Here is a 10,000-nt window from a genome sequence, read left to right on the forward strand (position 1 = left end):
TTCGAATCCGCGTCGGGCTGGAGACGGCCGTTTGAAGCGTTTCCCGGGGACTCGGAGGTTCCCCGGGTGTGGAAAGTTATGAGGGCGGCGCCCCAGGTGGAGAGCACGACGGGAAGGAGGGGACCCAGGAGGCTGAATCTCGCTTTTGGAAAATAAACAGATGTGCTTTGTGGGGGCTGCACGGTGGGGCCCCCAAAGATATGTCCATCCCCCCAGGGCAGTCTCCGCCCTATTTGGAAATAGGGTCTTTGCAGACGTGGTGACGGGAAGGATGGAGAGGAGGGCGTCCTGGAGGAGGCGGCCCTGCATCAAGGATGGAGAGGAGGGCTTCCTGGAGGAGGCGGCCCTGAATCAAGGATGGAGAGGAGGGCTTCCTGGAGGAGGCGGCCCTGAATCAAGGATGGAGAGGAGGGCTTCCTGGAGGAGGCGGCCCTGAATCCAAGGACAGCATCCTCATCAGAGACAGAAGATAACATTGTGTCATTTCAGGTGTCTGTTATTAAATATCGGTTTCTGTGTAGACGGCCTCGTGCTCACCACCAGGAGGCTAATTTTTGTCCGTCACCCTATATATGTGCCCTTTTACCCCTTATGCCCACTCCCCACCCCTTGCCCCTCAGGTCACCACTCACCTGTCCTCTTTGTCCATGTGTCTACCTTCCACATACGAGTGAAATCATATGATGCTTGTCTTTCTCTGTCTGATTTATTTCACTTAACGTGATGCCGTCGAGGTCCATTCATGTTGTTGCGAATGGGGCGATCTTGCCTTTTTCCTGGCTGAGTAGTATTCCACTATATATATACATACACCACATCTTCTTTATCCAATCACGGGTCGATGGGCCCTTGGGTTGCTTCCACGTCTTGACTATTGTAAATAATGCTGCCATGAACACAGAGGGGCGTGAGTCTCTGAATTGCTGATTTCCAGTTTTTTGGATAAATACCCAACAGTGGGAAGGCTGGGTCATACCGTATTCCTATTTTTCATTTCTTGAGGAATCTCCATCCTGTTTTCCATGGCCCCCCTTGGGATGGCTGTTGTCTCTGCTTTCCTTCATCGTCTGTGTGCTGTGCATCCATTCCACGCAGGACGCGACACCCCTGAGCTGGTGGGACTCCTACCACGGCCCTGAGCACCCGATTTGCCCCCAAAAACCTACAAACGGGAAGTAAAGAAATATGACTTCTATCCAGAAAGCTCATTGCAACCTCCCGGGAGGGTCACCCGCCTGTGCACCAGCTCCAGGACCAGAGCTGGGTGCTGTCTGTGTGTTCACAAGCGACTTACAGACCTCAAGGCTGGGCGCTAACCAGCAGGCAACCCCGTCTGCCCTCCCCCATCCTGGAGCCCAGAGTCTGGGGTCAAGGGTCGCAGGGCCGCGCTCCCTCCGGAGGCTCCAGGGAAGGGTCCCTCCTGCCTCTTCCGGCGTCCGGGGCTCCAGGGTCCCTGGGCTGGTGGCCGCCTCCCTCCCGTCTCTGCCTCCGTCCTCACGGGGCTGCTCCTCTGCGTCTGCGTCTCCTCTTCTGTGTCTGAGGAGGATGCTGTCCTTGGATTCAGGGCCGCCTCCTCCAGGAAGCCCTCCTCTCCATCCTTGATGCAGGGCCGCCTCCTCCAGGAAGCCCTCCTCTCCATCCTTGATTCAGGGTCGCCTCCTCCAGGAAGCCCTCCTGTCCATCCTTGATGCAGGGCCGCCTCCTCCAGGAAGCCCTCTTCTCCATCCTTGATGCAGGGCCGCCTCCTCCAGGACGCCCTCCTCTCCATCCTTGATTCAGGGCCGCCTCCTCCAGGAAGCCCTCCTGTCCATCCTTGATTCAGGGCCGCCTCCTCCAGGAAGCCCTCCTCTCCATCCTTGATGCAGGGCCGCCTCCTCCAGGAAGCCCTCCTCTCCATCCTTGATGCAGGGCCGCCTCCTCCAGGAAGCCCTCCTCTCCATCCTTGATTCAGGGCCGCCTCCTCCAGGAAGCCCTCCTGTCCATCCTTGATGCAGGGCCGCCTCCTCCAGGAAGCCCTCTTCTCCATCCTTGATGCAGGGCCGCCTCCTCCAGGACGCCCTCCTCTCCATCCTTGATTCAGGGCCGCCTCCTCCAGGAAGCCCTCCTGTCCATCCTTGATTCAGGGCCGCCTCCTCCAGGAAGCCCTCCTCTCCATCCTTGATGCAGGGCCGCCTCCTCCAGGAAGCCCTCCTCTCCATCCTTGATGCAGGGCCGCCTCCTCCAGGAAGCCCTCCTCTCCATCCTTGATTCAGGGTCGCCTCCTCCAGGAAGCCCTCCTGTCCATCCTTGATGCAGGGCCGCCTCCTCCAGGAAGCCCTCTTCTCCATCCTTGATGCAGGGCCGCCTCCTCCAGGACGCCCTCCTCTCCATCCTTGATTCAGGGCCGCCTCCTCCAGGAAGCCCTCCTGTCCATCCTTGATTCAGGGCCGCCTCCTCCAGGAAGCCCTCCTCTCCATCCTTGATGCAGGGCCGCCTCCTCCAGGAAGCCCTCCTCTCCATCCTTGATTCAGGGTCGCCTCCTCCAGGAAGCCCTCCTGTCCATCCTTGATGCAGGGCCGCCTCCTCCAGGAAGCCCTCTTCTCCATCCTTGATGCAGGGCCGCCTCCTCCAGGACGCCCTCCTCTCCATCCTTGATTCAGGGCCGCCTCCTCCAGGAAGCCCTCCTGTCCATCCTTGATTCAGGGCCGCCTCCTCCAGGAAGCCCTCCTCTCCATCCTTGATTCAGGGCCGCCTCCTCCAGGAAGCCCTCCTCTCCATCCTTGATTCAGGGCCGCCTCCTCCAGGAAGCCCTCCTCTCCATCCTTGATTCAGGGCCGCCTCCTCCAGGAAGCCCTCCTGTCCATCCTTGATTCAGGGCCGCCTCCTCCAGGACGCCCTCCTCTCCATCCTTGATGCAGGGCCGCCTCCTCCAGGAAGCCCTCCTCTCCATCCTTGATGCAGGGCCGCCTCCTCCAGGAAGCCCTCCTGTCCATCCTTGATTCAGGGCCGCCTCCTCCAGGAAGCCCTCCTGTCCATCCTTGATGCAGGGCCGCCTCCTCCAGGAAGCCCTCCTCTCCATCCTTGATGCAGGGCCGCCTCCTCCAGGAAGCCCTCCTCTCCATCCTTGATTCAGGGTCGCCTCCTCCAGGAAGCCCTCCTGTCCATCCTTGATGCAGGGCCGCCTCCTCCAGGAAGCCCTCTTCTCCATCCTTGATGCAGGGCCGCCTCCTCCAGGACGCCCTCCTCTCCATCCTTGATTCAGGGCCGCCTCCTCCAGGAAGCCCTCCTGTCCATCCTTGATTCAGGGCCGCCTCCTCCAGGAAGCCCTCCTCTCCATCCTTGATTCAGGGCCGCCTCCTCCAGGAAGCCCTCCTCTCCATCCTTGATTCAGGGCCGCCTCCTCCAGGAAGCCCTCCTCTCCATCCTTGATTCAGGGCCGCCTCCTCCAGGAAGCCCTCCTGTCCATCCTTGATTCAGGGCCGCCTCCTCCAGGACGCCCTCCTCTCCATCCTTGATGCAGGGCCGCCTCCTCCAGGAAGCCCTCCTCTCCATCCTTGATGCAGGGCCGCCTCCTCCAGGAAGCCCTCCTCTCCATCCTTGATTCAGGGCCGCCTCCTCCAGGACGCCCTCCTCTCCATCCTTGATGCAGGGCCGCCTCCTCCAGGAAGCCCTCCTCTCCATCCTTGATGCAGGGCCGCCTCCTCCAGGAAGCCCTCCTCTCCATCCTTGATTCAGGGCCGCCTCCTCCAGGAAGCCCTCCTCTCCATCCTTCCCTTCATCATACCTGCAACACCCTGTTTGCAAATAAGGCGTCGTTCCCGGGTCCTGGGGGTCAGGATTTGACCCTTGGGGGGCCCCCGTTTGCTCTTTCAGGGAACGAGGAGAAAACGGGCTTTGCACAAAGAAAGAGACAGGGAGGGTGGCACAGACGTGTTGGGACCTGGTCCCGGGGGGATGCGCGCAATTTGGAAAGCGCCCACTGTGCGCACCCATGGTCCCTACTGTGCCCACTCCGGGCGACATCGGGGGCAGCCGTCGGCATCTCTCAGGTCCGGCTCGTGCGGTTGTGCACACGCTCGCCGGCGGTGGAGACGGGGTCCGTCGGGTTCTGGTCCTCGAGGTGACGGACTCTGTCGTGTTTCATCTGATGCGCATCCTGAGAAACTTCTAGAGCTGGTGTCAGGGGGTCTGAAGCGGAGGCCCCATATTCGTTGCTGTCTCGACCCTCGGGATCCTCCAAACGGCCAACGGCATCTTCCTGCCATGCTGTGTAGGCGTCCCACATATAAAGTGGAGGCAGATGGGCACTGATGTGAGGTCAGGGCCAGTCTTCCTCAGCAAAAAAAAAAAAAAAAAAGAGAGAGAGAGAGAGAGAGAGGAGGATTGACAGCAGATGTTAGCTCAGGGCCAGTCTTCCTCAGCAAAAAAAAAAAAAAAAAAAGAGGAGGATTGGCAGCAGATGTTAGTCTGGGCCAGTCTTCCTCAGCAAAAAAAAAAAAAAAAACGAAACCCTTTGAGAAGCTCTGGGATGGTGAGTGTATAAAGATGCACCTGAGATGGATGCTAAGCCACCAACGGATGAAATTTCACGGAGGGGAGACCCCCCCCAACCCTGGTCCACACCGCCTGATGCTGGGCAGAAACTGGGAGCTGCGTTTTGGTGCCAAATGAAATGCCAGTGTGTCTGGAGGCAAAATTAACCCCAAGGGCCGGGCCCCTCCTTGCCCCACAGTCAGGCCGCCGGGCGGAGGATGCGGGGTCTGCGGGGGGAGGGCGGATAATGGGGGAGTCCTCCATCCCGGTGGCTGATGCATCGGGAAATCCATCAAGCCATTAGCCCGGGAATTAACGGGGTGGCTGCACCGCCGTCCGTCTGATTAACGCCTGAATAATTGATCGGAGCGTTGGTTTGGTCTCCGGAACGTCTGCCGTTATTTACCGGCCTCGTCGGGACGGTGCGGGTTTGAAAGGGTCCCCCGGTCGGTGCTGGGGTTTCCGGGCTCTTCAGGGACGAGGCGAGCGAGCTCTTAGGCGGCCCATTAGCCTCATCGGACGTGATATATGGTCGTGGGGACCCGGGAACGGCTTTTAGGGTTTTTATGAGACAATAATTATTCATTTGAGGAGCAATTTACTGCGTGCAAAATTCGCCCCCCCTCCCCGTAACTATTTTAAAGTGTGTCATTCCGAGGCTTCAACGCCGGTCCCCACGTCCTGGACCCGACCCCGCTGTTGATTTCCAAAGCATTTTTCTCGCCACGAATGGAAACCGTGTCCCTGCGACACCATCACTCCCTGTTCCCCTTTCCTCCACCGTTTGGCTTTCAGACCTTTATGATTTGGGACCCCGGAGAAGTGGAATCGTGCGGCGTTTGTCCTTTGGTGACGGGGTTGTTTCGATCCACTTGATGTCGTCCGGGTCCATCCACGTTGTGACCTGTGTCCGGGCTTCATTCTTTTTCACGGCTGAGTAATATTCCACCGCGTGGATGGACGGCGTTCTGTCTATCCATCCGTCCGTCAATCGACACTTGGGTCGCTTCCACCTTTCGGCTGCTGTGCACACGGGGGTACAATTTTCTGTTCCAACCCCGCTTTTCAATTCTTTGGGTGTCGGCCCAGGCGTAGAAATTGCTGAGTCACAGGGCAATTTTCATATTTAGCTTTTTGAGGGTGGATCACAAATGTTTAATTATCTGTGCAACTCAAAGGCAGGAATGCCAGGAATAATTGATATGCTCTGGAATAATCTAGAAACTTCCGGAACGCCGAAAAGGGTCTTGCCTCCACCTAAAAAAAACGGAGCTGCCAAATAGGTCAGGGTGGGTTTTCGGGTCTTAGATTTTTCTCCTGTTCCCTAGAAGGTGAAATGGGCAAAGTCTACGTGAGAGAGAGAGAGAAAGTTCTGGAAAAGTCCAGGGATGCTGAGGTTGGCTCTAAAAACGAGACAGGTCATTGTTATTTCGTTCCTTTGGGACCCACGTTGCATTCGGGGCTCCATGGGACCGTGTCGGGTCCCTGGTCTGAAATATCCCCCCCCCCGGGTGTAAGAATGGTGTCGACCCCAAGGAGGTGAGGACTCACGTCCAGTGAAACCACCGTGCGTCATGCTGTGAGGACGGGCACACGGCATTCTGCATTTGTCCAAACCCACAGAGTGGACGGCACCCACAGTGACCCCTCACGTCACCCGTGGGCTCTGCTGACGATGACGGGACCGTGTGGGCTCGTCGATTGCAACACACGGCCCATCCGGTGGGGATGCTGGTGGTGGGGGAGGCCGGGCGTGGGTGGGGACCGGGGGCATATGGGATCTCTCTGTGCCTTGCCGTCAATTTTTGCCTTGACCCTAAAACTGCTCTGAAAAATAGCCTGTTTTGGGGGGGGGCTGGCCTGGTGGTGCAGTGGTTAAGTTCACACGTTCGGCATCCGCGGCCTGGGGTTCCCCGGTCCAGATCCCAAGTGTGGACATGGCATCGCTTGGCAAAAGCCATGCTGTGGTGGGCGTCCCACATATAAAGTGGAGGAAGATGGGCACGGATGTGAGCTCAGGGCCAGTCTTCCTCAGCGAAAAAAAAAAAAGAGGAAGATGGGCATGGATTTTGGCTCAGGGCCAGTCTTCCTCAGCAAAAAAAAAAAAAAAAAAAGAGGAAGATGGGCGTGGATGTTAGCCCAGGGCCAGTCTTCCTCAGCAAAAAAAAAAAAAAAAAAAAAAGAGGAAGATTGGCGGTAGATGTAAGCTCAGGGCCAAAAACCCTCAACACCAAAAAAAAATTTTTTAAATTAATTTAAAAAATTAAAAAAATTTAAAATAAAAGACTGTGATCCATGGTACCTGTCTCTCGTCTGTCATTCAGAGGCACACAGAGAGGTCACTCCCGGGACAGCCTCTCGCGATGCCACGCTGTGCTCCCCCCGAGAGTGCAGCGCCCGCTTTCCCGTCTGCGTGTGTTTCTGGAGCTGACCGCGGTCTACAAGTCACTCTGTGACGCTGAGGGGAGCAGGGGACGGGCCGAGCTTGACTCGGGGGTGGCGCCCTTTCCCCCGTTAAAACGGTCGGCGGGTGTGGCTCCCAGACGACCCGTGCGTCACTCCGTCCTAAGCGGGTTCACCCAAAGGTTGGTGTCTGGGGGACCCGGATGCAACCAAGTCTACCGGCTGCAGGGCTCACCCGTCCGTGTGGACGAGGCCTCAGGGTTGCATGAACCTCCCCCCCCCCCAGCCTGTGTCCACGGACTGGGCGTTTCAGGGACCCCTGAGCCGAGCTGACTGCCCGGGTTGAACTCCCATCCTGCCCACGTCGGCTACGTGTGCCACCGCAGCCGCCCCGTGACTCAGTTTCCCCAATTGCGACAAGAAGACGGATGCTCAGGAGACCCCAATAGATGGAAAGTAGGCCCAGCGCTGTGGCCCACGCGCATGCGCATGTGCGTGTGTATGTCTGTGGCTTCCGGGGTTGGGGGGGGGGGTCCCTCCGGCTCCGTCGGTGGGTGGGGAGGGGTCCCCACCGATGCCTCTGAGCCGAATTAGGAACCTCAAGAGCCGTTGTGCGGCAGGAGGAAGGAGAGGGGAAGTGAGTTCCCCGTGGGCACCGGGTGTGGACCTCCAGCTTTCGCGAGGTGGGCCGGGTTGGGGGTCGTGTCAGGGCCCAAACCCTAAACCCGGCGACCCCCGTTCGTGGCCAGGGCGTCTTTGTTTGGGTGAATTCGACAGAATGTCATTAGCAAGCCCTGGGGGTGGGGGGTAGAGGGGGGTCCCCGGGGAGGCTGGAGGACCCGGATGAGCTCCCCGGGTCCTGGAGGCAACCCGGGTGGAGCCCGCGAGGCTCCATCTGGCAGCACCAGACACGCCTCCGGCGCGGGTGGGGAGGCGACAGGGTTGGGTGGGGGGGGGGGTGGTGGCTCCCGGAGGAGATGAATTAAGACGCCAAAAAAAAAAAAAAAAAAAAAAAAGGACACGATTTAAACAGCGGCCGGGGGTGTAGACACTGGAGAGCCATCGCGATTCTCGTCGCGCGTCCTCCCCCGGCGCCGCCTCATTTCCATTTCAATCTGGGCCTCATGAATGTCAAACCCGGGCTGCAAATTAATAACAGGGAGACTCCGAGGTCGCCCCCGCCGGGGAAAGTGGGGGGGTTGGCGGGTGGAGGGGACCCTGGCGGCGCTGCGCACCCCACTCCCCCACCCCCGCCTCCACCTGCACCTCCACCCCCGCCGGGGGCCCTGCATTGTGCGCCGCCCGCGCGCCTTGAATGACATTCCAGAGAAAGGGCCCATGCGGAGTGACACAAATTTATTTCGGTCCCCGGTGCCGCACGCGGTCTATTCCCTATAGGATCGCGGGGTGGGGTGCGAGGTTGTGGGGGGGAGGGCCCGCTATTTATCTGGGGACAATTTAGTTTCCCTGAAAAATTTAAATGGTTTCTGCGCAGACAGTGGACGGGAAATTTAATTTGTTTCTCATTTGCACCGGAAGGTAGGAAAAGGGGAGAAGGAGGGCGCGGGGGACGGGCTGGTAGGGGCGCTGACCCCCTGCTGGGCACCCCACCCCCACCCCACTGGATGGGGACCACGGGTTTGGCCTCCCCTTGGTGACCCCTTTTGACCCCACCCTCCCAAAAAACCTCCGGGGACCGGCCGCCTTGCACCAACTTCCAGCCCGGCTTTGGGGCGGCTGCCAATCACCCGGAAAAACGCGTTTGCATCGATCCCCTGTCCGGATGATTTATGGCTTCATTTGAGGGTAATTGAGGATTAGGAAGAAGATTAACAAGAGTCAACACGCGGGTCCGGGTCCCCGGCGCTAAGCAGCGCGCCGTTTGTCAAGACGGAACGCTGGGCGTCAGGGAGGTTCCGCGGGCTCCCCATCGAATTGAATTTGGGGGACGACGCGGGAGTTAATTTGACGCGGGGGACACGAGGCGAGGGTATCGATCCCCAATCGGTCCTGGGGCCGCGGCCCCCTCGAGCACGCAATTTAGGGCCCACCCCCACCCCCCCGCGGACGGCGGCCGTTCCGGGGTGACGGATACGACGGCTCCTGGCGTCTGACGGCCTCGGGGTGGATTTGGGGGGATTTTCCTTCCTGGCGGCGGAATTCGCGACGTTCCCATTCGACGGGCACGACGGGGTGACGGCGGCGTCGCCTCCAGCGCGATGTCCAACGCTGAGCGTTTGCCATCAACGGGGCGACGTGGGAGGGGGGGGAGGGGGGGATGTGCAAGGGGGTGGGACAGGGAGATTGGGGGACCCAACCCCCTACCCCGAGACCCCCCCCCCCAGGGCTTCCTCTGGGCTGGAGCATCCTGCGGTCCTCGGGGAGCCCGTCCCCCCATTTGCATGTGTAAGGCCTCGCTCAGAAACAAGGCCTTGTTTGCATTTGAACAGAGAGGCCGATGCGCCGCCTCAAGGGGGCTGTTTTGCTATTTGACGGCCGCACCCCACCCCCACCTCACCCCCACCCCACCCCCGCCCCCGCCCCCGCCCCCCGTGTGTGGGGGTTTCTCCAGGGCCCGGGGGTGGCGGGTCCTCCTGGCTTTCTTTTTCTGGCCTCAGAGTGCAGCAGATGCTGATAGAAAGCACAACGCAGAGGGCAGAGGGCAGAGGGCAAAGGGCAGAGCCCCTTGGGGAGGAGGGGACGAGGAGCATGGCACCCCCGGAACCCCCAACTCAGGTTTGAACCCCCGCCCAGGCCTCGCCCCGCGCTGGGAGGGAAATCGGGGGAAACAGAGGGAGACCCACCCACTCACGTGTGTCCTGCAAATGGACTGGGGTCGAGAGCGGCCGCCGCATGGGGTCGATACGCATGTTAGGGTTTAACCACACACGCAGTTGTACACACGCTCACACGCTTAGACACGTGCACACGCATGAATACACAGATTTAGACGCACTCACACACGCACATATGCGCAGCAATACACACTCATCCAGGCACCCACATGCTTACACACGCATGTGCTCTCTACACGCACAGCGCCAAGTGTGCAAAGCCTTCCCACAGCGGGCAGAGTGGGCCTGAC

Source organism: Equus asinus, chromosome X (genome assembly GCF_041296235.1).
Source record: "Equus asinus isolate D_3611 breed Donkey chromosome X, EquAss-T2T_v2, whole genome shotgun sequence".
NCBI lineage: Eukaryota > Metazoa > Chordata > Mammalia > Perissodactyla > Equidae > Equus > Equus asinus.